General features: G+C 41.0%; 1 long non-coding RNA gene across 1 annotated transcript in view; it reads left to right on the forward strand.

Moving 5' to 3' along the window:
- The first annotated feature begins 288 nt into the window (after positions 1-288).
- LOC142503390 (uncharacterized) overlaps positions 289-26,531 on the forward strand; it is a 72,432-nt gene continuing 46,189 nt past the window's right edge. The window contains exon 1 of the long non-coding RNA XR_012804004.1: positions 289-457. This is a non-coding gene — a long non-coding RNA (uncharacterized LOC142503390). The remainder of the gene's footprint in view (positions 458-26,531) is intronic.

Raw genomic sequence — 26,531 nt, forward strand, 5'->3', positions numbered from 1 at the left:
ATGAATGGGTGGAAGAAATGCCATATATTGTTATCCTATCAGGTGAGCTGTTTGTTGGCTGGCAACAGCGTTCACAATGCTGTGAGGGAAATGTGACAGTTTTGGTTTTTAAATTAATTTGAGGGTTATGAGCCAAGGAATACCCATTGATAACTGTTATTTCCATGTACATGATATCATGACTGAGGCTAAAGTGTTGCCCTACAGGAAACTTTTTTTTCTGCTTGATGGGGTAGAGATGCATGTTCATTCTTTTTTTACTGTGTATCCTGTTTTGTCTACAGTTGGCACTGCCCGGGGAAGCTGTGGAATCCAGACCACATTCCTATGCAGAAGAAGATCTCTCTGTGGGGTGTCCCATTCAGGAGAACCGACCCTCCTACCCCACAAGAAGCTACCGTTTTTACTGTCTCTGGAGCCACAGTGTTTTGACTTCTAAGCCCCAGCTCTGGGAAAAGTAAGCCTTGCCATGTATGTATATAAAATAAGCCATGAAGGCATTATGTGCATGTTATGAGGTATACAAAATTGAATGAGGCTCAGGTGATGTATATACTCTTTATGTGTGTGTGGTAAAGTTATCCTCTCTGTATTTAAAATGTGTGCACAGATTTCACATATTTTGTGTTGACAGGGAAATGTGCTGTTAGCCATAGGCCAGGACAAGAAGCTCCTCACGATCAGTAGTTTGAAGTTTGCTGTCTTTCTGTAGGGTAGCAAGGGTGTGTCCCCAAAGATTTATTTTAAATTGTCATCTTTATGGAGGGTTGGTTTTCTTCACTTCTTCTCTTTGTATCCAAAAACGTTTTATCCTGGGTATGCCAGTTGCTATTGACTGGGGTAGGCCCGATGAGCCCCTACTGCCAACATAAGACACTGACAACTGGAGGATTAAGGCCACAGCTTTTATTAATGATACAGCATTGTTTTAAACCCAACTCAGACAAGACTGTACCATGTCGAGAACCCTCAGCATTGCAGTGGCTTGTGATCCCATGTTTCTGTGGTTGCAACTGACACCGCAACCATACAGTGTTAACCACCAAAAAGGATGCTCCCCAACACTAGCGACCCGGGGTGGGACGAACAGCAATTACTAACTGGGCTATATGCCCAAACCCTACTTATGGGTCCAGTCTGTACCATAAACAACCATGCACCCAGCTGTAACATCATTGTTTTTCATCTACGTTTACATATATTTTTTTCTTTTTTATTTATCTATTCTCGCTTTCCGAAAAATGTAAAATAATAAACTTAATAAAAAACCCACAAAAACAACCATGGTAAACAAGGGATGGTGGGTGGGTTTTCTTTGCTTAGACAATGAGGTGAGTGGCCCTTGCTCTTCCTTCCTAGCCTCTATAGCATGATCTCCTCCCCCTCCCCCCTGATCTAGCACCTCTGCCCATGGGGATTAACCAATGCCCAGTCATGCTGGGGACTTTTCTTTGTATTTGTTTGTATGTAAATCAGTTGTTGTAACCTTAATTTATGAAGATCACCATGAGCATATCCAGTTGCTGTGGTATCCGAGATAGTGCAGATTTACCTTATGGCTTGGCTACAAACAAATAAACAATAGAGTGGTGTGTATCTCTGAGGTGTAAACAGTCATATCTTACGTGTGTAGGTTGGTCTGTGAGTTTGTGGCATAGGGATGTCTGTACTTTCTTGTCTTTTATGTAGAATTTGTGGGAACTGCTTTGTGTTTTGGTTAATGGTCATTAAGCCGTTTGTGGACTTGGATGAGTTCCTGCTCACAGGCAATCCAAATAATTAAATTACCAGAAGCCTGTCCTGCGCTTCCGTGTATCAGCAATAGAAATTCAATGGAGCTATGTGGGAGGGAGCCCAGCGTGGTCACAGTGTTGACCGGTGTGGGGGGATGTATAATCCTTACCTCAACTGCCTCTCTGGTCTGGGACCAGCTCACCTCCGCTGCTCCTGCGTGCTGCCGTCTGTGGTTGTCAGGAAAGAGAAGAAACTTCGGCGCTACTGCGCATGACTGACTCAATGAAGCTCCCGGATGATCTTCAACCAACTTTATTAACACCACAAACAAGGGCTACACCGCGATCTCCTCCTCTACGCGTTTCACCCTCTAGGATAGGGCTTCGTCTTGGAGTGGGGAGATGCGGTGACTGCCTGACATTTAAACTTTAAAAAGCCCGCGAAAATGGGCAAATGTGTTAACCCTTTCTTTAACATTGCCATAAAATGCTTGTTTAAGTTTACTAGGATACATCAATCCTACATGCTACCTGCCCTTTAATAGAATCTCTATTGAAATAAACGTTTCTATATTGGGCTAATATTAAACTCAGGCAATGTCCTAAAGGTATATTAAAAACTGCTGACAACACTGCAAAGACTTACTAGGTCCCTGAGTCAATGTTACACTCTAAAATACAGCTTCAAATCTATTATTATGTGCAAAGGCATTTGCTATATTACAAAAGCACAGTTTAACACATCACATAAAAAGGCTGAATGATGCTGATTAACATTGAATGGTAAATCAATCTGGGAACCAGTAAGGGAGAAAGAAGAGGGGAGGGGGGGGGGCAGGGGAGGGGGGGTGGTGGAGGTTAGGGGGGGAGGGGGGAGAGAAAGAGGGGTGGAGAAGGGGGGGTGAGGTACATAAATGAAGAAAACATAAGCGGGAGATACGTAGCAATATGTACATAATAAATAAAAATGAACTGAATATTACTCACTAAAGAAATTTTTAAAGGCACAGTCACATCTCAAGAAAAGATGTCAAATATAAACAAGAAACAACGCAGATCCCATTCCACATTTAGTCCATTGGGCTGTAGGGTATTTAATACAAAAATCCAATGTGCTTCTCGCTGATGCAAGATCTTAACGCGATCCCCTCCATGAGGAGGTAATGCAATATGCTCAATAGCACAACATTGTAAGGTCTCTACAGAACCCAATGGACATGTGTTAAAATGTAATGATACCAGATGCATCATGTCATGATTTTTGATAAGTCTCAAGTGTTCTAAAATGCGAATCTTAAGGGCTCTACTAGTTAACCCCACATATTGCTTATTACATCCGCATTTTAATAAGTACACCACAAAGTTTGTCTGACATGACATAAATGATTTGATCTGGAATCTGCGTGTTTCATCACAGTTGGAAAAGTGTGTTGATTTAGTCATATTTGGGCATATTTTGCAATGTCTTCTTTTGAACAGAAATAAGCCACGGGTTTGTGCTTGAGGTAGACAATAAATTATTTTCTAGCTTTGCCATTAACAGGTTTGCATATTGGGTGCCGTCCTTGTTTTGGTAGCTGTATTTATCTTTTGTAGCTAGATGGCTTTCACTAAATGAGAAGTAATTGTGTGTAAGTTTGAAATTCGTTACAACAGTCTCCAAGTAAGTTTGGTATAATGCAAAGCTATTGTATCTTGGTCTGGAATGTTAGTTTAAAAGGATTCCACTTCCATAGAATGTGAGCCTTTTATAAATGACATACCATTTCAGTTAATTTGTAAAAGTCTACCTGATGATGGACCTTAGTAGTCCTGAAAGTTTGCACTCTTTTAAACCACGAGTTAGCCATTAAAGGTATCACTTCTACAGTACTTTTGTTCTGTCCTCCAAATTTTAGCAAATAATGCTATGGGGTCAAGAAGACAAAATTATATAATTTTGGGGCAACAAAATTGAACCATATGTATCACAGACAGAGGGGGTGTAATAGAGGGGGCGGCGAGGAGAGTGAGGAAGAGAGGGGATAAGTGTGAGATGGAGAGGAGAGAAATACATGGGAAGAGGGGGAGAAATAGAGGGGGCTAGCGAGGTGTAAAATGGGGGTGCTCACGAGACCGCCAACATGAGGGGGGAGGGGGGGTGCAGTCGTAACTCTAGTCCTAGGCCCCGGGAAATCTGTCTGTGGCCCTGACTGTAGCAATAGCCTTGGAATACTGTGTATTATATTAAGGTTAAAGGCACCACATTTTGCTACTGCAAAGTACTATGGCAGTTGCTAAATCCCATTTGCAAAGAAATTCCAGAGAAATGCACTTGTGTTTACGTGGTTACGGAAACAGTACAGTAAGTAATTATACTGTACTAACAGAAAATCAGAATAACTGAAATATGAATAAACAGCTATGATGCCTCATCAGGAATTCTAAAAACCATGTATTAACATAATAGAATGCTAAGAAAATGTAATAAGACTCACATCCCTTGTTACATCTGGCATCAATAATGTTCTTTATAGCATCAGCATGCTATGTAAAATGACTAAAGCCTACATGCTGAAATGTCCATACTGTAATTCAATAAATCCTGCGGTTATTCTGTACATTACACATAGACACAGTAAAAGTTGATTGAAATAGTTTTTTCAATTACTGTACTCTTTCTAAGTTATTTTCTTTTCTTCAACATTACTGTATCTTGTTAAAACTTTTATAATATTCACTCAGAATTGTCATGAGCCATCAAACTTGTTATAGACCTAAATGCAGGTTACCTTGACTCATTCTGCAATGTCTTCACCGAGCAAGAAATTTCAGTGAAGAACAAGCACTGAAATATTGGACATGCTATGCAAATTCCCTTAGAAAACCAATTTTTTTTTACAAAAAAAATAAATATCGGTTTGATCATGTATTCATTCTATTAGTTTTTTCTTTCCCTTTTTACCTTGCAACATATTTTGATTTTGCCATAAAGGGAAAGCACTCAGGTATGTCACACCTTTTTTATGAATGTGTGTATGTATAAACAAAACAAAAGACACAGCGCACCGGAAGTGAATGGCAGATAGTTGTAATATAAACACACAAACATATAGCATTAACTTACAATTAAAATAGTAAAAGTAGGCTCCACGATTTCCCAGTGAGAGCTGAGAAGTTCCGTTGTTGTAAGTCTGCCAGGATCTGGTGCCCCAGGTCCCAGGACTCTTCACTAGATGTTGAGCAGCTGGAGGAGATATGATTATAAATACAAGAGCCCTGCCATAGTGACATTACACCATGATGAAGCATGTTGTATGTGCAAAACGCGTTGAGGTCTCGTAACTTTGACGTAATACGTCATCACGCAGGAGCTTCCATACGTCATCATGTGTAGATGCCAGTCAGTAAATCAGCTGTGAAGCCTCCATGGATCCAGTGCTGAGAGGTCAGAGTCCGGGGCCCTGGTGCACCGGGTCCTAGCAGAATTATATCAACGGACCTTCTCAGCTCTCACTGGGAAATCGTGGAGCCTACTTTTTTTATTTTAATTGTAAGTCCATGCTATATGTTTATGTGTTTTTATTAAAACTATTGCCATTCACTTCCGGTGCACTGTTTTTTTTGTTTTGTTGTTTGAAGATCCGGTTGGATTATTTGGTGGGAGAACAGACAACGACCTCCTTTTAAGCGTGCCAGGGCTCCATCTATGGGGGGAGGGGTTTGCATACAGTACCTGGGCAGGGGGATACCTGTCAGTGTTTTACATGCAAAAGCAGAAGCATACCTTCCCAGAAAGGAAGAAGCCTGCAACAGCATCTGGAGGGGTTCACCCCATAGGAGTGCTCCCAGGTGCCTATGTGTTGTCTGGAGTGCAGGAAAACAGAGTTGCCCACTTGCAGCCGATCACGATGGGTCAGAGACTCGACCAAGGATTGAGGGACTCAGGTTGTACAGTACAGTTATCCTGGTGCAACCAGGGGCCGTGGGACTTGAGGAAATCATTCCTGGATGGACTCTGCATTTAGGGGTGGCAGGAGGAGCCTGCCATGATTGGCCTGTGGTCAAAGTTTACCTGGATTAGGGAGCTAGTTAGGGTTTGCGGCAGGTGGGACTAATTTATGATATTCCTGCTAATGTGTTGCTAAGAAATATCTGGGTAAAATTATTACCCAGTATAAGACTGCTGTGACCCAACACAGGCTGCACAAAAGCAGTAGCCTGCGTCACAAGTCCTGGTATTGACAAGCACTGTGGTTCCCAGGGAGGAGATGTGATTCGGTTGTACCGAATTGGGGGACAGAGGTGACCTCAAACCTCAATCCATCACTATAGGTCAAAAGGTCTCAGGGGGCCCCAAGAGGGTGATTGACAAGGGTTGTACTGACATGGGGGTCAGAAGGGACCTCCTATTACAGCCCATCAAAATAGCTCATAGAGTCCTGTGGGACCTTGGGAGTAGTGATGGGCCAGGACAGACCCAGACTGACTGCTGAGGAAGAAGGGCCAAGTCAGGACTTTCAGATGGCCAAGCAGACAGACCACACTTTAGAAGGCAGGAAAATCCCCATCTGAGTCTGAAAAGGAGCAGGTGTATTGTGATAAAGGGAGGCTTTACAGGGAGACTATTCTTAACAGCAAATAGGAACTCTGAGCAGCTGACAGGCAGCTGATAGTGGCTGGAGAATTTCAGTGACAGTTAGGCCTCGTCCAGGGTTACTGCTTGCTGGTGGAGGCACGCTGAGGCGCGCTTCCGCTCAGCACTGAGCCCCTACAGCCGCAATTAGAGCGGCTTTATTAGGGGCTCGCCTACGCTTCCGCAAGAGCGCGGAAGCGTAGGTCTTAGGAAATTTTTTAATTTTCCCGCTTGCGCAGGGCCGGTCACGTGAGCGGTTCGCCCAATGAGGGCGAACCAGCTCCGTGACGTCACTGGCCCGCCCACGACATGCCCCCGACATGCCCCCGGATGGCGCGCTGTCTAAGGCCAGGGAAAGCACCTGCTTTCCCTAAGCCTCAGCGCACCTCCGCACGCCAGCAAGAAGCTTGTCCGACGCCTTACTGAGGATACCTCATAAAATTCAATTGGCAGGACACCTGGGGTTTGCCATCACCAAGGCACAGTTAGCCCATCATTAGTATTGGCCTAACCTGGGTACAGATGTGGCAGATTACTGTCACACCTGCCGCAAATGTCAAAAGGTGAAGAAGATTAGGGATTCTGTTCATGTCCCCCTAGTGCCCCGGTCACTTATAGAGAAAGGTAGATATTGTGAGTCCCCTAGCTATTTCCAACAGTTCCAGAAAGAAGTATATCCTAACTGTGGTAGTTTATGCCACCAGATACTCTAAAGCCATATCCTTCCCCTCCTTAAGGGCTGACAGGGTCGCAAATGCCTTGCTAGACACTTTTGCTAGGTTAGGATTCCCTAAGAAGATGTTCACTGACCAGGGTGCACAGTGTATGTCCAATCTAATGTAGAGTCTCTGCGAGAAAATACAGGTAGAGCAGCTCAAATTCAGCCCCTACTACCCTCAAACTAATGGCCTGTGTGAGAGATTTAATGGGACCCTTATGCTTAAAACATTTGTGGAGGCTCCGGGGAGAGGCTGGGAGCGATTCTTGACTCAACTCCTGTTTGCATAAAGGGAGATGCCACAAGCGTCCAGTGTTCTCTCCCTTTGAGCTACTCTATGGACACAGGGTCTGTATGCCCCTTAACTTGATCTGCGGAGAGTGGGATGGAAAATTAAACACCCCTGAAATGTCTGTAGTGGAGTACGTACTCAAGTTTCAGGATAACATGTAGAAACTAGTGGACTTACTCCTTGTTAGTCAAGGAGAACCTGAGGTATGCCCAAGTCAGACAGAAGAAATGGTAGGATCTCACTGCCAGGGAGAGAGACATAGGGCAGAAAGTGCTTGCACTCATTCCCTTGCAGCAGAATAAACTTCAGGCTGCCTGGTAGGGGCCATTCATGGTGCTATAGCACCTGAAGAAAGTAAATTACGTAGTGGCCTGGGAGGACAGAAGGAAGCAACAGAATGTGTATCATATAAACATGATTAAAGCCTATCATCAGCGGGGGGCATCTGTATTAGCTCTATGTGGCCAGTCAGAGGGAGAACAGGTAGCTGACCCATTGCTTGACTTGTTAGTTGTAGCCAAAAAGGGTTGTTCAGTATGCGATTACGGTCAGTGAGAAGCTCTGAGGGATCAGCTGTATAGTATGCTGAACCCCGATGAGCTCATATTCACCAGGAGGCAAAGGAGAACTCACTTAGCTACACATTCAGTTGATACAGGGAGTTAAACTTTCCTCAGAGAGACAGACTACAGATTCTCCCCAGAACTGCAGCAGGACATAAAGAGGGAGATAGAAGATAGGTGATTAAAAACTCCAATGTCCTTGGGCTGCCCCAGGAGTCCAAATACCCCAAAAAGATGGGACCACCATATTCTGTTTTGACTATAGGAGACTAAACCTAGTGACTTTGTTTGATGCATACCCCATGCCAAGGATAGATGAGCTGTTAGACCATCTGGCAGGTGCCAGCTACTTGACTATTATGGACTTGAGCAGGGGGTACTGGCAAATCCCTATGACATCAGAGGCTCAGGAACGGTTCTTGATTATCACCCCCTTTTGTTTACATGAGTTTAAAGTCATGTCATTTGGGATGCAAAATGCCTTTTCCTTCTTCCAGTGACTCGTGAATTACCTGTTAGATGGCCTAGAAGGAAGTTCTGTAGCTTATATAGATGATATTACAGTATTTAGCCACTCCTGTTATCTCACACACTTGGCAAGGATACTCGACTACATAAGAAGTCCTGGTGGGAAAGGTTGATCGCATCCGAAAAAAACAGTTGATGCGAGGGGTCCCTACTGGGGATGTGATGACTTTATATCTTTGACTGAGGGAAAGAAAAGGGACATTCCCTACATTTTTGAAACTGCTGAGATAAATACGGCATTAAAAAGAGCAGACAGCCCTACGGTCACTGAGTATAATGTCAAACAAGAGCATATTGGCTAGCAGTCAATGAGGGTCGGGAGAGAGTGTAGCGGAGGCATGACCGGTGGAAGAAGACCTGCATCCAGCAGTGATACTCGAAAGGGCGGGGTCAAACATGAATTGGACCTGACAAAGTGGGAGAGCTCGTCGAGGATAATACATGAAATCATGGACTCCATGTGGATGGAGGTAGTGTCAGGAGAAGACACTCTGACTGATTGACGGGACAGGCCCCGGTGGGCTCCCGGAAGAGAAATGCCCGAAAGGAGGGCAATGATCTCAAGGGAAACGCTACTTTAATGGACCCTAGACCCGACTTCTGCTATAGATACATTACGCCAAGGGAATTATTACAAGCACAATAGCAGGCAAGATAATCTGCAACATGTGATCATATGGTTCATTCAATTGAAGTCTAATCAGGGAAAAGGCAAAGGGACTCAGTGAAGGAGCAAATTGGGTCCCACATGGAGAATGGTTCCACAAAGGCTATCCCGGCCAAGGGACTGAAACAATCATACCTGCTGGATATCCTTCTGGGTCCCCACGGTAGGGTAGAAGCTCAGAACAAAAGAAAAAGATACAATGTTCTCCAAGTGTGTCACAAGTGTCCATTAGCTTCAAGCCATGGCATGATAAACATCTGAAACAGCTGCTGTTGTCCTTATCTAGGGTATGTAGTAGTGGAGTTCGAGTTCCTGAAAAAGTCACGGGAGGACCAATTAAGTTTGTTTGTTTGCACTGATATGTCTAGAGGTCCAAAATATGTATAATGAGACAGGGGCTATAATCAAAACAAATGCAAATATTTTTGGCCAACTAGCAAGATGGTGTCAGATGGTTGGTGGAGAAGATTATGGTATGACCATTCACCACTTATGCCTGAAAGTATACCGGGGAGTGGGAAGAGAACCAGTACTGCAAACGTAGATCCAATAGGAGAGATCAGATAGATCGGACCTCGTTCTGTGAGAGTGTGCCCAAGCAATATCCATCAAATAGAAGGAAGGGTGACCCTACATTGAGAAATACATGGTCCCACTATGATGATAGCTTGCCTCCCCAATGGAGGATTCCCAGGTGGATTGTTAGTAAAGACTGGAGTGGTGTTGGTATCTGCCAAGGAGCTAGAGTGGATAACAGTTGTAGTAAATAACAAAACTTCCCACTATGTGCAGGTGAAAAGAGGTACTGTGATGACTAACCTGAACAATGCCAAAGAAATGAGTCAAGCCCGGCAGATGAAGACTAGAGGAAGACTAGCCTGGGGACAGTCACCCCAGATACTTTGGGGGCAGCTGTTCCTAAGGGAAAAGATGACTAAGGTATGAAGAAGCACAATAGTGTGCTTCCAAAATAAATAACTTTGATGGCACACAACAACTTATAGGTGATAATGATAGTATTATGGTAAATTAATTCTACTAACTTATTTAGTTAGTAGTCCCTTTTCAGGACTCTAGAGTACTGACAAGAGACCACTAACTAAATAAGTTGGAACTAAATGTATGGTTCCCTTCCACCCTATACTAGTGATACATATATGCATTTATATTGTAGTAGATCAGTTTAGCTACCTGATAGTACTGTACTTATTAGGAATTGTACACCATACAATTTTATTAATGTATTTGTCCAGCACTTTGTCATGATTATACTTATACTTTTGGATTAATAAAGTTAGTTGAATTTGTTTTCCATAATACTATCATTATCACCTATAGGTTGCTGTGCTCAATAAAAAGTTTTTTTTTATTTGGAAAGTACACTTTGATGCTTCTTCCTTCCTTAGTAGTCTGTGAAAAACAGAAAGTGAATCCCTGCGCTTCTCCCTTTGAGATATCAATAAATGGGGAGAATATATATATATATATATATATATATATATATATATATACTATATATATACTATAGAGAAACCCCCGCTACTGCTTGCAATAGTGAATTAATAATGATGGGTGTACTGTAGGTGCTGATGGGGTAATATAAGAATGATAAACAATGGAGGAAAGAACCCCAGTAGAGCACTCATACACTGTGTTGAGATGATGGTGTAAATTTAAAACTAAACTTTATTAGAAACATAGTAAAACAATGGGGATTAAAATAGGATTAAACTCTGTATCGCTATGCTTAATTACCTAAGGGATATGATAGTCCCCAGGTAGGTAGTCGTTATTGAAGTGTTGCTTGAGTGCACTAGCCCCCAGCCACCTTAATTAGGGAAGCCTGGGGGAAAGCTAGATTGAGGGATTATAAATACTATTCTTATATGGAATGCCAATTATATACTTGTAGTGCATTGGTGCAATAGTATTGAAATGACACTGCTAATGGTGGGTTGATTGCACAGCCTGTAGTTAGCAATAGAGTGTCATTTAAATCTTGATAAGATAATGCACCTATGTTGCCTTAGGGTTAAATGAACAGTGTAAATGACTGCCCCAAGGATACACAACAGCTATAGCTCTAGGTCATATTGTTAAAACCTTTGGCTCTAGCTGATATTGCACAGTGTAGTTATAATAAAGTGTGCTGCACTTCTAAAACCTGTTGCTAACAGCAGTAGGTGATAGATTAAATAGAGCACCGTATAGACAAATGGTGGCAGTTGCTATATAATCTGCCCCAGACCTGAAGGGTGTGCTATTTAACCATATAAGATTGTGAACTGACTTAATCAGTAGATTGAAATAAACATAATCTGACATAGAGCACCATGTGTATACTGATTGCTATACCTGGAAATCCCTGTATGGGAGTTACTGTGCAGAGTAGTAGGTGTATAAGTGTAAAAACAATTCAGCTCAGCAAGTGTAGAACATGAACAGTACCTTAACAGCCCTGATAAGAGCTACTCTGCTGTAACAGTGAATGGTAGAGAGCAACAGCACAGGTAAGTATACTCTACAGCTGCTGTATAGCTTGTCAGTATAGATATATATATAATCCCTAGAAAAGGCTCCCTTAGACCATCGGGTAATACAGGAGTGTAAACTGTGCAGGAGTTGAGTCTCAGCGCTGCCTGCTCTGTCATTAAGCATAGATAGCAGCATCTGTGTCAGAGGGCTTAGTGCCTGCACCTAACTGAGGAGTTCTGCCAACGTGCACGTTTCGCTAGTAGTGCTTAATCATGGCCAGTGTGGAGGGGAGATCCCATGAGACCTTGGGAGTATTTATAGCGCTGGTGGTTATGACCTAAAGTAACCCTTCAGCCTGCACATGTGCCCCTAGTGGTTGTCAGTGCAGGAGCTTGTAATGCTCTAAAGCCTGTCTGTGTGCTTTGACAATAGGTGCTGGGTTGTATCTAATAAGTACTGTGATTACAATGTTAACCATACACATTGTTACTTGTGGATCTCAATTGTTACCACTGGTAATTTCAAATAAATAAATGGATAATAACAATACTGTGTCAGGTTTGTGTGTCATTATTGTGATGTTTTTAGCCTAAACTTGAATTGCAATTTATATTTACTGGCAAGTGTACTATAGGAGGTGAGACACTAGTAAATGCCAAACCATATCATGATGACAATTATAGGATGATTATAGTTATAAGAAAGGACGGAACATGAAACCTTCATTTAACCCTTTAGGTGAAAGTGCTTGCAGGGTATAGCTCCAACGTGACTTTTTGTAAGAGGATCGCGTCAATATCCCTTTTCCTTTGGCCCAATGAGAATTGATCTATGCCTCTGAAGGACATAACATTTGTGTCACCATTATGGCAGTTGTTGACATGCCTTGATACTGTTTTGTTTCTGATTGTGCCTAGGCTTTCAAATACACGTTGTTTAAATTGTCTTTTAGTTTTACCGATATATATTTTACCACATCTGCACACCCCTTGATAGATTACTCCAAAGCTTTTGCAGTTTATGAACTTCCTTATTTGGTACGTTTTAGTATTGTTCCAGTTATGGAAGGTTTTCGTTATAGTGACATTTTTGCTTGCTTTGCAGTGTTGGCAGGAGAAACTACCCTGGGGTTTTAGTTGTAGCCATGTGCGTAGTGGTGATATATATATAGAGTGTAAAAATCTATAAGATAAAGGAGACCCCAGGCAGCACAAAACCTCCCTCTATATATGATACAAGTTTGAGCGAGGAAACTCTCTATTGCTGTAAGTTAAAAAGTGGTCTAAATCCCTGAAGTGTTCTCCAACCATGAGTGGGACATGGTACATGTCAAGAGAGGGGATCACTGAATACGCCTACATGATACCCATCCATTTAGAGAGAGGTCACTGAGATTGGCCCCAGCTGATGATGAAGATGTGAGGCGTCATCTGCAGGGGGTACTCTCTGCAAGTACAATATAATATCAGAGTCAAGAATCCCCTATGTTCCTATAGTGGAGCAGTATGGATGTGCCTTCATATTTCCCTGGGGATCTACCAATTTTAAGGTATGTCCCAAGGAGTGTTACATATTTAGCCTTGCAGTACTTGCATGTCCTCTGTCATTTCTGGTTAAGAGTCCCCCTCAAATTTTTTTTTTTAAACTTAATTTTTATTAAATTTTTTAGGAAGAGGGGGAAATGAAGAAAATAAAAGATGGGGGGGGGGGGGGAAGTGTGCAAAAAATAGAGACGGGAGAAAGAACACATTCATTTAGAATTTTACCTACCAAATCATCTTATAATATTCAATCACATAGTTAATATAAATAGCATTTTTTACAACAAAATTAAGTGGGTATTAATTTCTGGTTGACCAGCACCCAAAATCCAAGGTAACCACACCTTCTGAAAATCTGCGCAGGTGTCGTTATTAAGACTAACCAATTTTTCCATGCAGCAAATCTGCCAGACTTTATTTTTAACTTTAGGGATTGAGGGAATAGTTGTTTGTTTCCATACTGCCGCTAGTTCGCGTCTTGCGGCTGAAGATATGTGGCACAGTAATTTATTCTCATGTCTCGTGAGGAGGTAATATGGTTTTGTCCCCCTTAAATTTTTACCATTTTTTCATATATTTTTAATGTTACATTAATAAAATTGTTCATACGTTATCTGGTATACCCGTGTGCTCTTTTAGGGAATCTCTCTTGGTGTTTCTATTTATCCATATCCCTGATCACCGCTAGAACTCGTTCATGTAAGAGTTAATTCTAGCTTTTGGGTACTATTCCATTATCTTGGGGCTTGGATGCATCGAAGCCCCAAGATAATGGAATAGTACCCAAAAGCTAGAATTAACTCTTACATGAACGAGTTCTAGCGGTGATCAGGGATATGGATAAATAGAAACACCAAGAGAGATTCATGTATGCGCCAATCGGAGCTACTATATGGCGCGTTTGTGTAAAATGTTGCCCGCCAGCAAAAGTTGGCTTTATGGTGGCCAAATACCGCGCGCCTCTGAATGCCGAGTTTCACTCCAAGTGAAACTCGCCAAATTCATAATTTACTGCACACCGGACTACCGGAGTACCCTGCATAGGACGAAATGAAATGCCAATCCTGTGGCGAATTTATTTCCGTTAAGCCTTTCTGGTACGTACCTCTCTGTATAAGCCCCACAGTCCTTTATTTACATTTTTGCAGTGGTGTCAACCTACGTACATATCTATTTGGCTTTCCTTTAAAAAGCTGCATAACTGTTAACTGCTTTTGTCTCTCTGGAAATTAATTACCATTGCAATCATTTGGAGCCTCCGAACTGACTTATTCCACTCTTGACTTTTTTTCGTATCTTCTAAGCGGATTTTCTCCTCTCCTTCTACCACATGCCTGCATCTCATTCCCTCACATCTCCTATCTTATCTCCTATCTTATTCCCCTCTTACCCAGAATTTAAACTCCTCCCTCTCATCTGGGCCTATTCTGTCATCCTTTAATCATCTGGTGGTGACAACTATTCAGGAAAAACAACACCCTTAACCCTAAAGTGCCTTACTAACTACCGCCATCTATCCCTCAACTTTCTTAATTCCCACACCCTTATCCTCTCCCTTCTGGATTTTTGTAATATACAGTACTGCTAACAGGCCTCCCTGACCCACAACTTTCTCCTTTGCAATCTATCCCAAATACTATAGCTAGAATCATTAACTTTCTTCTGGTACATTCCATATTCATCTCCTCATTAAATACCTCTACTGGCTTCCCATAAAGTTTTGGATCATCTAAAGTGTTTTTCTTCTTACCTTCAAGGCTCTATATTGTCTGTTCCTCCCTATGTATCAGCTTTGATCTCCCGTTGTTTGCTCTAAATAAATCGTTTTATTTCCACCCTCTTTACTGAATTATTCAAGCGGTGCAGCGATTTTTGGATTTATGCCATCTTTTTCTCTTATGCTTGCTTACTCTCAACGCATTGACACTAAGGATTACACCCGGCAAGTGAAGACTCCTGGTACATATGGATTCCACCAGGAGAGAATACTCATTTATTAATCTGTGAGTATTTTTTCCATTCACCATTGGACTGTCTTGATACCTTGGAATTTGGGACACTCACTACTTATTGTCTTTTCTGCACTTTATACTGAGTGGGATTTCAGCTCTACATTTCAACCCTCCACAAGACACACTCTAGAATTGAATTGATTATAAGACTTGCTTAGGGTGTATTCTATATTGCACTGATTTATCATTGAAGGGAACATATTGGAAGAATATCCATTTCAGATTGTCTCTTTTTTAAATTAGTGCATCCCATACCTTTGAGTCCCATTTTCCCTGGTGGGGATACTCTATTGTTGATCTCACATTACGTGTCTGCCCAACCCATGTGCTGGCTCATAACTGTCTCCATTCCACCCCCTCTACCGCCCTAAAAAAAATCCCTCATTGCCTCTTACCTGTAGAATTCTCTCACACACTGTATTTGCCAAGCACCTTCTCTCCTCACCTTTAAGTCACACCTAAAAAAAAAGCTTTTACATTGAGCATTTTAATAGACTGGACTCATGGCTACTGTCCCACACTCACCTACCAACCATTGTAACAAAACTGACATCTTCCCTCACCTGCTTTCTCTGTAGGTCTCCCAACATATGGCTTAGATTGCCAGCTCTCCGGGGAAGAGATTTCCTTTTATATTAATTGTTGGTAATTTTTTTAATTACAATTCCCTGTACTGTATTATCTAATTTGTAAAGCGCTGAGTACCCTGTGAGCGCAACACAGTACTGTATAAAAAAGATATACATACATCAAGTGCTTTCCTTATCATTCGGCAACCTGGTCCTTCTCAAAGGGCCAATAAAATTAAGGCAGGGAAAAGAAGACACAGAAGTAGCCAGCTTCTATGTTCTCTGTGCCGAGGGGAATCCGCTGCAGTGAGAAATTCTCTGTGCAGGGTCCTTTTGACAGAACGGTCACATGGCTCCATGGAAAGTAAGTCTGCGACATCTGTAGGTTTGTCTGTGAATACTCCTTTCAAAAACACAACAATATCTAAAAGGTGAAAGCCAGAGGAAATCACACACCTCCCTAATTTGAGATCACCATGTTTACAAACTTTTAAAAACATGAACTTTTAGGTGTCAGGTTTTGGTTAGATAGATATCAAACACTCAGATGTACACCCTTAAATATGTTACTACCATTAGTGTACTGTGATTCTAAGAGGATTGACTCTTTAAAGCTACTGTATCAAAACATACAAAAATCTACACTTCGGCAGCAGCAATACGGTAACTAGATTGTTATGGGGCATTTTTCAACAAATACATTTCTTACTGTAAATTAACCAACATCTAAAGAAGTGAGTAATGTTTTCTTAGCTGTCCTTAATTTCAAATGCTCTGGTGAGGTCACTTTCAAAGCACAAAAAGCTGTAAGAACAGATTAGATAATCTATAATATAATGTTTTTATTACATTAAATACACAGATTTATAAATCTCTTAACTGGGTGACTGATTACTGGGAATTTGTGGAACTTACTCATAAAAATTGGGAGATTAGGATATTCCTCTATGTGAAGACGGCGGTAAAAAGGCAGAGACAAGAAGGGGAAGACATGTTGGGAAAATACAAAGAGTAGATGAGAGATACAAAGCATGTGAAAGAAACAGTCATAACAAATACAGCTTTCTTGTTAGAGTTTTCATGTTAGGATAACATCGGTGGTCAGCATGTTCTGAGCAGGGATTTTATTTTCCTGGAAATTACTTTAAATAAAATGTCCCCCTTTTTTAGCAAATTTAGTGACCATAAAAGGCGAAAACGACATCAAAGATGCTTTAGAGTTTTAAAGCTCAAAGTCAGCTGAGAATAATCGTATTTGTTTCATAATTAATACAGCGGGTGTCCCTAACTAGAACAAATACAGTATGTGTTTAAGTAAATAATTAAAGGTGGCTGGCTAGACCATTCTCCCTCCCAGTATATACTGAAGATTAAAAACTGTGCTGTGCTGTGCTTGCTGTCCTGTGAGGAGAGTGCTGGAGAATTTGAGCCAGTATAGGAACAAGCGACATTCAGGGGACTATTTATTAAACTCTAATACTGCAAAATAGTGAGAAACTGGCATGCAATTTGACAATATACAAATTTGGCATTTTCACAATATCATAAGTATTATCTACTGCTGCGGCAGCTTTTATTCTAACAAATCGCCGTTTTTTTCCCTGGCTTTTTTCTGGAATGCGACGCTCTTTACCTGGCGCATGCCGCGTTCATTTTGCATTCCCAGCCACGGGTCATGCGCGGCTGACGCGCGGTTGATGCGTTTATTGAGAATGGTTCGGATTTAATAGGTTGCAATTCTTCGCGTGTCCGCCAGATGGCAGATATTCATGAATTGTAATGTGCTTGCGCTTCAGTAATGTGTCATCTTGCAGGTGTTTCGTTTAAAAAAGATACCACAGTGTGCTATTGTAACTTGGCCTTGAGACTGAAGGAAGAGGTTGCAAAAATGTATCAATTTAGGATTTTCATATTAAAGAAAGACAAAGACCAGTTTCGGTTACAGTATTCTCCAGAGACCCGCCCGCCATGAGTGTTCAAGTGCAGCCCGCTTTCCAAAAACCCGACAGAAGTTACACATATTTGATATGGGCCGCGATTAATGAAACAGAGGATAAGATGGCAACAGTTGTTCAAATTTATCAGTATTTTGTCGAAAACTATGACTTTTACAAATTTTCGCCAACTCCTCATACGTGGAAGCGTGCAATAAGGAAAAGGTTATGTAGCGATCCCGGTTTTTCGTATTGAGCCACAATTTGTTGGAGGGTATTGGTGTGTATCACCGGCTTTTTTCTGTATCTACTGCACCGACACACTTTATTCGAGCAAATACCCAGTATGTACCTGGCAGATACCTGGAATGCGCCGCTCCTCACCTCTGACAAGCCCCGTTGTGTTTGCCTTCCCAGCCTGGGTTCATGCCTGGCTGACGGGCGGCTGATCTGTTAAATGATAATGATTAGGATTTAATAGGCTGCAATGCTTCGCGTGTCTACCAGATGGCATAAATTCATGAATTGTAATGCAGTATATATATATATACTGTGCAGTATTGCTGCCAGCGGGAATAAAATGCTTCAATCCCTGTCTGGAAAATACCTCAATGCACTCGGGCAGAAAACAGTCACAAACCTCAATACACCCGGGTATACCCGAATTCGTGGGACTAGCCGAGCTCGAATAAAGTGTGTCGCCAGTGTATGATAATGATGACAGCAAAAGGCGAAGGGTGGTGTTAAAACCAACTAAGAAACGACAGTCGCTGCCAAGCAATGCACCAGCACCAGCTTCCAATGATGGTCACGCCGTCAGTGACAACACTGAGCCGGATTTGGCGTGCAGTTTCGATCAAGCTTGCATGTACCTAAGCAATTTCCAGCCTCATTAGCTGACTATAGGTGGACTAGACCCGCTGCAAACTATCGACGTGGATGATCAAGAATGCTGGACTGGCAGTGGACCAGCGCCGGCGCCAGCTGAATGGGAAATTCTATGGTGAGTATTGTTGCCGTATTATTTTCTGTGTTTTTTTTATTTTGACAATACAGTATCAATATCGGCGCGATTCAAAAGTCAAGCGATTCTCCTGTAAGCAATATTATTGGCTGAGCGGCTTCTCCAGTACTGTGCTGCAGATACGGAACTATTGGTGGAACGCTAGGCGCATGCGCATTAGAACCTTCTTGAAACGCATACAGTATGCGTGTCATTACATCGATGGTAGGCGCATGCGCATGTGTACAGGAGACGCCCCCCGAGAAAATTATTGGTGGGACTGGCTGGGAACTTCTTTAGGGGGCTGACCATTACAGTAAAACTTTTCTTTTTGTTTTTCCTCAGAAAAAAAAACGGCTAATGGAGCGATTTCGATGGATAATGGGGCCTATGCAGAGAGCAGCGAATTTTAAAATTGGCGAATTTATTAAAAAGTAGCTTTTTTGGAGAGTTTTAATCTCCATATGCAGAAAAGTGCGAATTCTGCTATGTTTAACATGGATGCGTGTGGCGAGTTTAAATTGGCGAGATGCGCGCTTCAGAAATGTGTTAAAACAAATTCGCGGCTTTTTTTTCCCCTTTGCAATGGCCGCGAGCGGCAGTTTTTTCTGGCGAGTTAAAACTGAGACAATCACGCCATTTTATTGGCGCGAACAGCCGCTAGATGCCGTTCGCGCCTCTCTGCATACGGATATTTTTAAAACTGGCGAGATTGAGGTTCTCGCCAGCCGCGAGGCGAGTTTTATAACTAGAAAAGAAAAATTGGCGCGTTTTTCGGAACTCGCCATTTTCTGCTGCTTTCTGCGCGATTTTCTCCAAAAAATGGCGAATTTCGAAATAGCGCTGCTCTCTGCATAGGCCCCAATATCGCTTTGTGTAACAATGCCTGCACATTGCTGAATCGGATTTAAAAACCCACGTACCGGAGTCTACAGTTTAGTGGCCGTTGTTATTGATTAGGATAGAATACTGTACCTGAAATAGTATGCTGATGTTTTCCAGCCATACAGTATACTGTACAATACTTTTTTATATACAGTACAGTATACTGTGTAATAAACCCGAAAAAATAAAAACTATGCATTTTGTGTCTTCTATTTTTTTTTAATACTCTTATACTGAGCATGCCTACAGTATACAGTGCAGTATGCCTCGACATTCTAGAAACACTGTATTTTGTTACAGTAGCAAAGGAGCAAATGGAACAATGTAAAACAAATCGACATGTTCTTTTATTGGTGGAGTAAGTACAAAAACATTTATTTACAAATACTGTACAATGTAGAAACATTTTAAGTGCACAGCAATTCAAAACATCAACAGGTGTATGGTTTACTGCTACATTTGTGAAAACATTTATGTCAGTCAGTATGGTTTACAGTCACATGTTTTAAAAACAAATTCTTTATTCATAAAATAAGCAAAACGCAACATCTCCTTTATTAAAGAACGACAAGTCAAAACATATACTGTACAGTGGGATGGTGTGCAAAACAGTCTGCACCAGTACAGTCCTTGAGGGCAGCTAACAGGGCGGGTTTTCAGGGTAACCTTTGAAAACCATGCCTGTTTGCGGCCCCCAGGGACTGGAATTGTGCATGTCCTGTGTGTGTGGACAGCAAGTTAAAACATTTCTGTATAAATAAAAGTAAAAAAAACACACAACAACATCTCCTTTATTTAAGTACAGCAGGTCAAAACATGTAGAGTACAATACAGTTCAGCACAACAGTATGGCCTTACCTGTGATTACAAAAAAAACTTTATTCATAAAATACAGTATACAAACGAAACATCTCCTTTATTAAAGAAACATATAAAGTACAGTGGGATGGTGCGCAAAACTGTCAGTCAGACCTGCACCACTACAGTCCTCGAGGGCAGCAAACAGGGCAGGTTTTCAGGACAACCTTGAAAACCGTGCCTGTTTGCGGCCCTCAGGGACTGGAATTGTGCAGGTCCTGTGTGTGTGGACAGCAAGTTAAAACATTTTTTGTATAAATACAAGTAAAAAAAACACACAACAACATCTCCTTTATTTAAGTACAGCAGGTCAAATCATGTAGAGTACAATACAGTTCAGCACAACAGTATGGTCTTACAGAAAGTCCTCCACATTGTCCGTCCATGGCCGATTCCTTGCATGGCGCAAAACGCCATTAATGCAGTCTCGAACGCCTTTCATTACAGAATCTGTAATTGGATAAAAGCGCCGCATTTCATCCCGAATGTTCCGTCTTACATTGGCAGTAAGCGCCTTTTTTACGCAATTTCCGTCGTAGTTCACTTTGAAGGTCCAGTCGCAATACAACGAGTAGGGAACATGGTGCTTAAAAAGTAACAAGGCATACTTGTGGGGTGCACCAGCACTCTTCACCCTATACTTCTCCCTGAGCGCCGGTGGCAGATCGCACAGGGTGATGTCGGGCACCATATCGATGCGAGTGACTGTAGGTCTTTTGGGAGCGGGTGTGCTTGAGGCGACGGGCAATGGTAGGTTGTCTGGGAGGAAGCTTTCCACCGGTCTTGGTCGCAGTGTTGTCTCCTGGCGTGGTCTTGACGGGGTTGTCATGTCCTCCTCAATGGCATACATGTACACTACATCTTCTGGTGGAGGGGGTGCTCTTGGTGATGGAAGGGGGTCGAAGGTCCCATTCATCACATCCATGTCACCCCCCTGCTCCAGCAGGAAACAGGGGCATTAACACCAAGTAAATAATGTATGCCCGCTATGTCAGCCTCTATCTTCTCCATCCGTCGATCCATCCGTTGATCCATTTGTTGCATCCGTTGATCCATATCTAGCATCCATTGATCCATATGTATCATCCGTTTATCCATTTGTAGCATCCGTTGCTCCACATTTAGCATTGTCTCCAGAAGCAGATCTATCTTTGCTAGCACAATAGAGTTCCCGGGGAGATCCACAATTATCCCATTCAGCATCCGGTCTAACGAGCTGCTTCTTGTGCATGGCGTGTGAACATCTGGGTGGATGGGTGCAACGGAGGATGAGATGGGGGTTCCATGGAGAGAAGCGGCAGCGACGTCGAAGAAGAGTGGAGGAGGTGACCTGTGGATATCCGGTAGAGGAGAAGCGGCAGCGTCGTCGAAGAGGGATGGAGAAAGTGACCTTTGGATTTCCAGGCGAGAAGCAGAGTCATCTAAGAGCAAAGGAGAAAGTGACCCGTGGATTTCGGAGGCAGCGTCGTCGGATAGAAGTGGAGAAGATGGCCTGTGGGCTTCCGGGAGGGCAGCGGCAGCTTCAAGGACAAGGGGTGGAGAAGACGGGCTGAAGATTTCCAGGACAGCAGCGGCAGAGTCGTCGAAGCGTATGTGAGGAAGTGGTCTGCTGGTTCGATGGGTTGTCTGCCAATTGTTTTGCGTCGAGAGTACATCACCGTATATCTTCTTGACATAATAAGGCTGACGTCTATGAAAACCCTTAGCCTTTGGGGTCAGCAGAAGGTTTTCTTTATTGGCCTAAGCCTGTCGCTTTTGCATTGGTGTGGAAACGGCAACCGCCTTTCGCTTTTTTTGCTTGACAGGCACGGCAGAGGCGAGTGGGTTCCTGCGTCCGTAGAATCGGGGTTGCTCCATGGAAGCAGGTGGCACAATGCAGTATCTGGACAAGGGCAAGTTCAGATAAAGATCATCGAGTGGTGGGCTATGCAAAGTGTGTAACCTTTTATGCAGGGTGACCAGGTACAGGTGTTGAAAGTGGGCGTACTCTAATGTGAGTCATTACCGTATAAATACACCATCCATTTTGTGGATTCACTGCACATTGAATACACATCGACTAAACGAATATACATTCTTGAGTTTGTATTTCTTTCTACTCGCAGCAATGCCTGTTAAAAAGATTTCCAAGGAGCTCAGCATGCGAATTAAGGAGATGTACACGAGCGGACACCGAATTGCTGCTATCCAACGCTGGCTAGCTACTTCTGGCATCGTTGTGCTAGCATCCACCGTGAGCTGTCATGCACACGGAAAAAAACAGAGACCGCAAAAGGGCACCAAGGGTAACTAACGCGTAAGTATATTTATACAACTTAAAAATAAAATTAATTTTTATTTAAATCTAATATTTTTGTTATTTCTGTTGATTTATATTACAACAGTATATATATTTTGTATATTTATATTTATATCAGTACAGTATATATATTTTGTATATTTATATTTATATCAGTACAGTATATATATTTTGTATATTTATATTTATATCAGTACAGTATACAGTATATATTTTGTATATTTATATTACAACAGTATATATATTTTGTATATTTATATTTATATCAGTACAGTATATATACTTTGTATATTTATATTTATATTACAACAGTATATATATTTTGTATATTTATATTTATATCAGTACAGTATACAGTATATATTTTGTATATTTATATTTATATTACAACAGTATATATATTTTGTATATATATATTTATATCAGTACAGTATATATACTTTGTATATTTATATTTATATTACAACAGTATATATATTTTGTATATTTATATTTATATCAGTACAGTATATATACTTTGTATATTTATATTTATATTACAACAGTATATATATATTGTATATTTATATTTATATCAGTACAGTATACAGTATATATTTTGTATATTTATATTTATATTACAACAGTATATATATTTTGTATATTTATATTTATATCAGTACAGTATATATACTTTGTATATTTATATTACAACAGTATATATATTTTGTATATTTATATTTATATCAGTACAGTATACTGTATATATTTTGTATATTTATATTTATATTACAACAGTATATATATTTTGTATATTTATATTTATATCAGTACAGTATATATACTTTGTATATTTATATTTATATTACAACAGTATATATATTTTGTATATTTATATTTATATCAGTACAGTATATATACATTGTATATTTATATTACAACAGTATATATATTTTGTATATTTATATTTATATCAGTACAGTATACAGTATACAGTATACAGTATACATTATATATTTTGTATATTTATATTTATATCAGTACAGTATATATACTTTGTATATTTATATTTATATTACAGCAGTATATATATTTTGTATATTTATATTTATATCAGTACAGTATATATACTTTGTATATTTATATTTATATTACAACAGTATATATATTTTGTATATTTATATTTATATATAAATTTTATATTGCTGCATATTAATAAAACAATATATTTTCTTTACATTGTAGAGATGAGCACATTAAGGGTCAAAAACACTCTGCAGGAAAGCACAATCTGACTGTATCCGAGATCAGCATAAAGAAGATGAGACGCAGCATTGGATGGAAATATGGACGTGTGAGGTTAGTACTGGACAGTACAGGAGGTAAAAGTGTTGTTCAGGAAACTGTACTGTACCGCTAAAATTATTTATTCCATGTCATTACAGAGCGTAGCCCATGATATGGGACGCAAACAAAATCAAAAGAGTGGACCAGGCCCAGGCATGGATCGACAGTGGGGAGATTTTCCAGGATTGCATCTTCACTGATGAGTCTACTGTGTCGCTGGAGAGATTTGCAAGCTTTGCATTCCACAAAAAAGGCCGCATATCTTTGAAGCCGCGGCCAAAACACCCTGTGAGCTGCATGTGTGGGGTGCCATCTCTAGGCGTGGACCAGGATGCATTGTCATCTTTGAAGGTAAAATATATCAAATATAATGTAGCCTTATGCACTGTACTTTACTAGTGTAACCTTACTGTATGCACTGTACTGTACTATTGTGCAGTTTTTTGAGCACTTTTCTTTTCTTGCTATAGGAATAATGAATAAAGGTTTCTTCCAAGACAACATTGTCCCTGAGATAGTGCAATATATCACACGCGAGTTCCCGGATGGTCACCGCTTCTACCAGGACAACAATCCGAAACACACTGCGTCAACAGCGCATATCCTTGAGCGCGGTATCAACTGGGTGAAGACGCCAGCGGAGTAAGTGCAGTAGACCGTGTCTCATTTTTTCCCCCACTGTTTTTACTGTGTACTGTATCTCTTAAACTAATTGTCCCTTTTTTTCCAATGACAGATCGCCAGACTTCAATCCGATCGAAATGGTCTGGCATCAGCTGAAGGACCATATCCGGAAAGTGGCGAAACCCTCCAAAAAGGACGAGTTGTTGAAAGGCATAATGAGTTTTTGGAACGATGTACTCACCGTGGAACGCTGCAATAAACATATAGACCATATTGCGACTGTGTTGCCCATTGTGATCGCGCGTAATGGGCAAGCATCAGGAAAGTAGTACTGTGCAGTAGTATTGTAAGTACAGTATGATACAGGTAAGTATGGCACAGATTTTTCTTTCCCAATAGTCAGAGTATACAGTACAGTAGTTACAGTTTTTTCTTTACAGAGAGAGCAGCACCAGCCATCAGGTTACATACAGTTGTATTTAAGTTGTATTTAACAGTAGTCAGAGTATACAGTACAGTAGTTCCAGTATACAGTAGACTAGTTTGACAGTAGTACAGTAACTGCCTACTAACTGGTCATTGTTTTTCTTTTCAGAGAAAGCAGCACCAGACATCTAAAGTAGTACTACATATCACACAATGCCATAATACAGTACGCACATACAGTAACTGCACTAATTTTTTGTTTTCTTGTCGTTTCAGGAAAAAAGGGTGGCCTGGGGGGAGGTGGGGTGTTGTGTACAGTCTAATCTGTTTGTACAGTCAAATGTACAGTATATAAACAGCAGTATTGATATACACAAAACCTCTCCTCTCTCAATGAACTACTGTACTGTACACGGAATGAGGAACAAGATAACGACGTAAAAAATTATATTACTATGTACAGTAGAAAGAATCAGAGAATAAACTCCAAAGGCACTGATGCTCTATATCTTGCACACATAGAATCCATAAAGTTATCCAATTCTTAAAAGCGCTCGTGATCAGTTAACCAATGGCCGCATGCTAGCAGATGTAGGTGAGTAGTTTGTACTGTGTAACAACGACTGACACGGGATGGGGACAGAGTGTGGTAAGGAGAGAAAGAACCAGCAGTGAAAGCCATGTCCCCTGCCTGGGACTCTGTAACGGCTGACCGCAACTGCTCCCCGCCACTGCCCTCACAGACCCGGCATCTCATACAACAGCAACCCCCCCAGACAGCAGGAGTACTCACAGACTTGACTCGGCGAGTTCAATCCATGGAATGATGATGCAGGTAAGTCTGATCAGGTGCGCTGAGAAGCGTGCTCCAGCCAGTAAATATCGTAGGTAAAGGAAAGGATGTAGGCGGTTCACAGCTTACCGCAGGGGTGCTAAGAATTGGTGTCCAGACGCAATCACATATATATATATACAGTATACATATATTATACATTACAGTGTATATATATTATTACATAATATTCTTATAAATGTGCATAATTCATGTTTCTCCATGTTTTACAAATGTTTTCTAAATGTTTATCCAATTTGAATCTGCCAGAAGAACTTAATAAAGACTGCATTATGTATTATTCATGATTATTTTTATATTTCTATTTTTTTGTTCCTGATGAAATAAAATAAATATTTATTCACATTCCTGGTAATCATAATCATTGACAACCATACCCCCCCACCCCCACAGTATAAGAATGAATGTCAAAACAACATGAATCAGTTAATTTTTTTTTACTCTCAATTCTCACAATGCTGTGCAAATCAGATTTACATTTCAAATTCGAAAAGGGATTCTCCAAAGCGTTACCATAAACAAAGCCTCAAAGGGTTGGGGGGGGGGGGGGTTGGGTGAGTCATGTGCAGTAATCAGCTAGCTCCCATCTCAAAGAGGCTTAGAGTAGACA

The sequence above is a fragment of the Ascaphus truei genome, chromosome 10, assembly GCF_040206685.1.
Source record: "Ascaphus truei isolate aAscTru1 chromosome 10, aAscTru1.hap1, whole genome shotgun sequence".
NCBI classification, from domain to species: domain Eukaryota; kingdom Metazoa; phylum Chordata; class Amphibia; order Anura; family Ascaphidae; genus Ascaphus; species Ascaphus truei.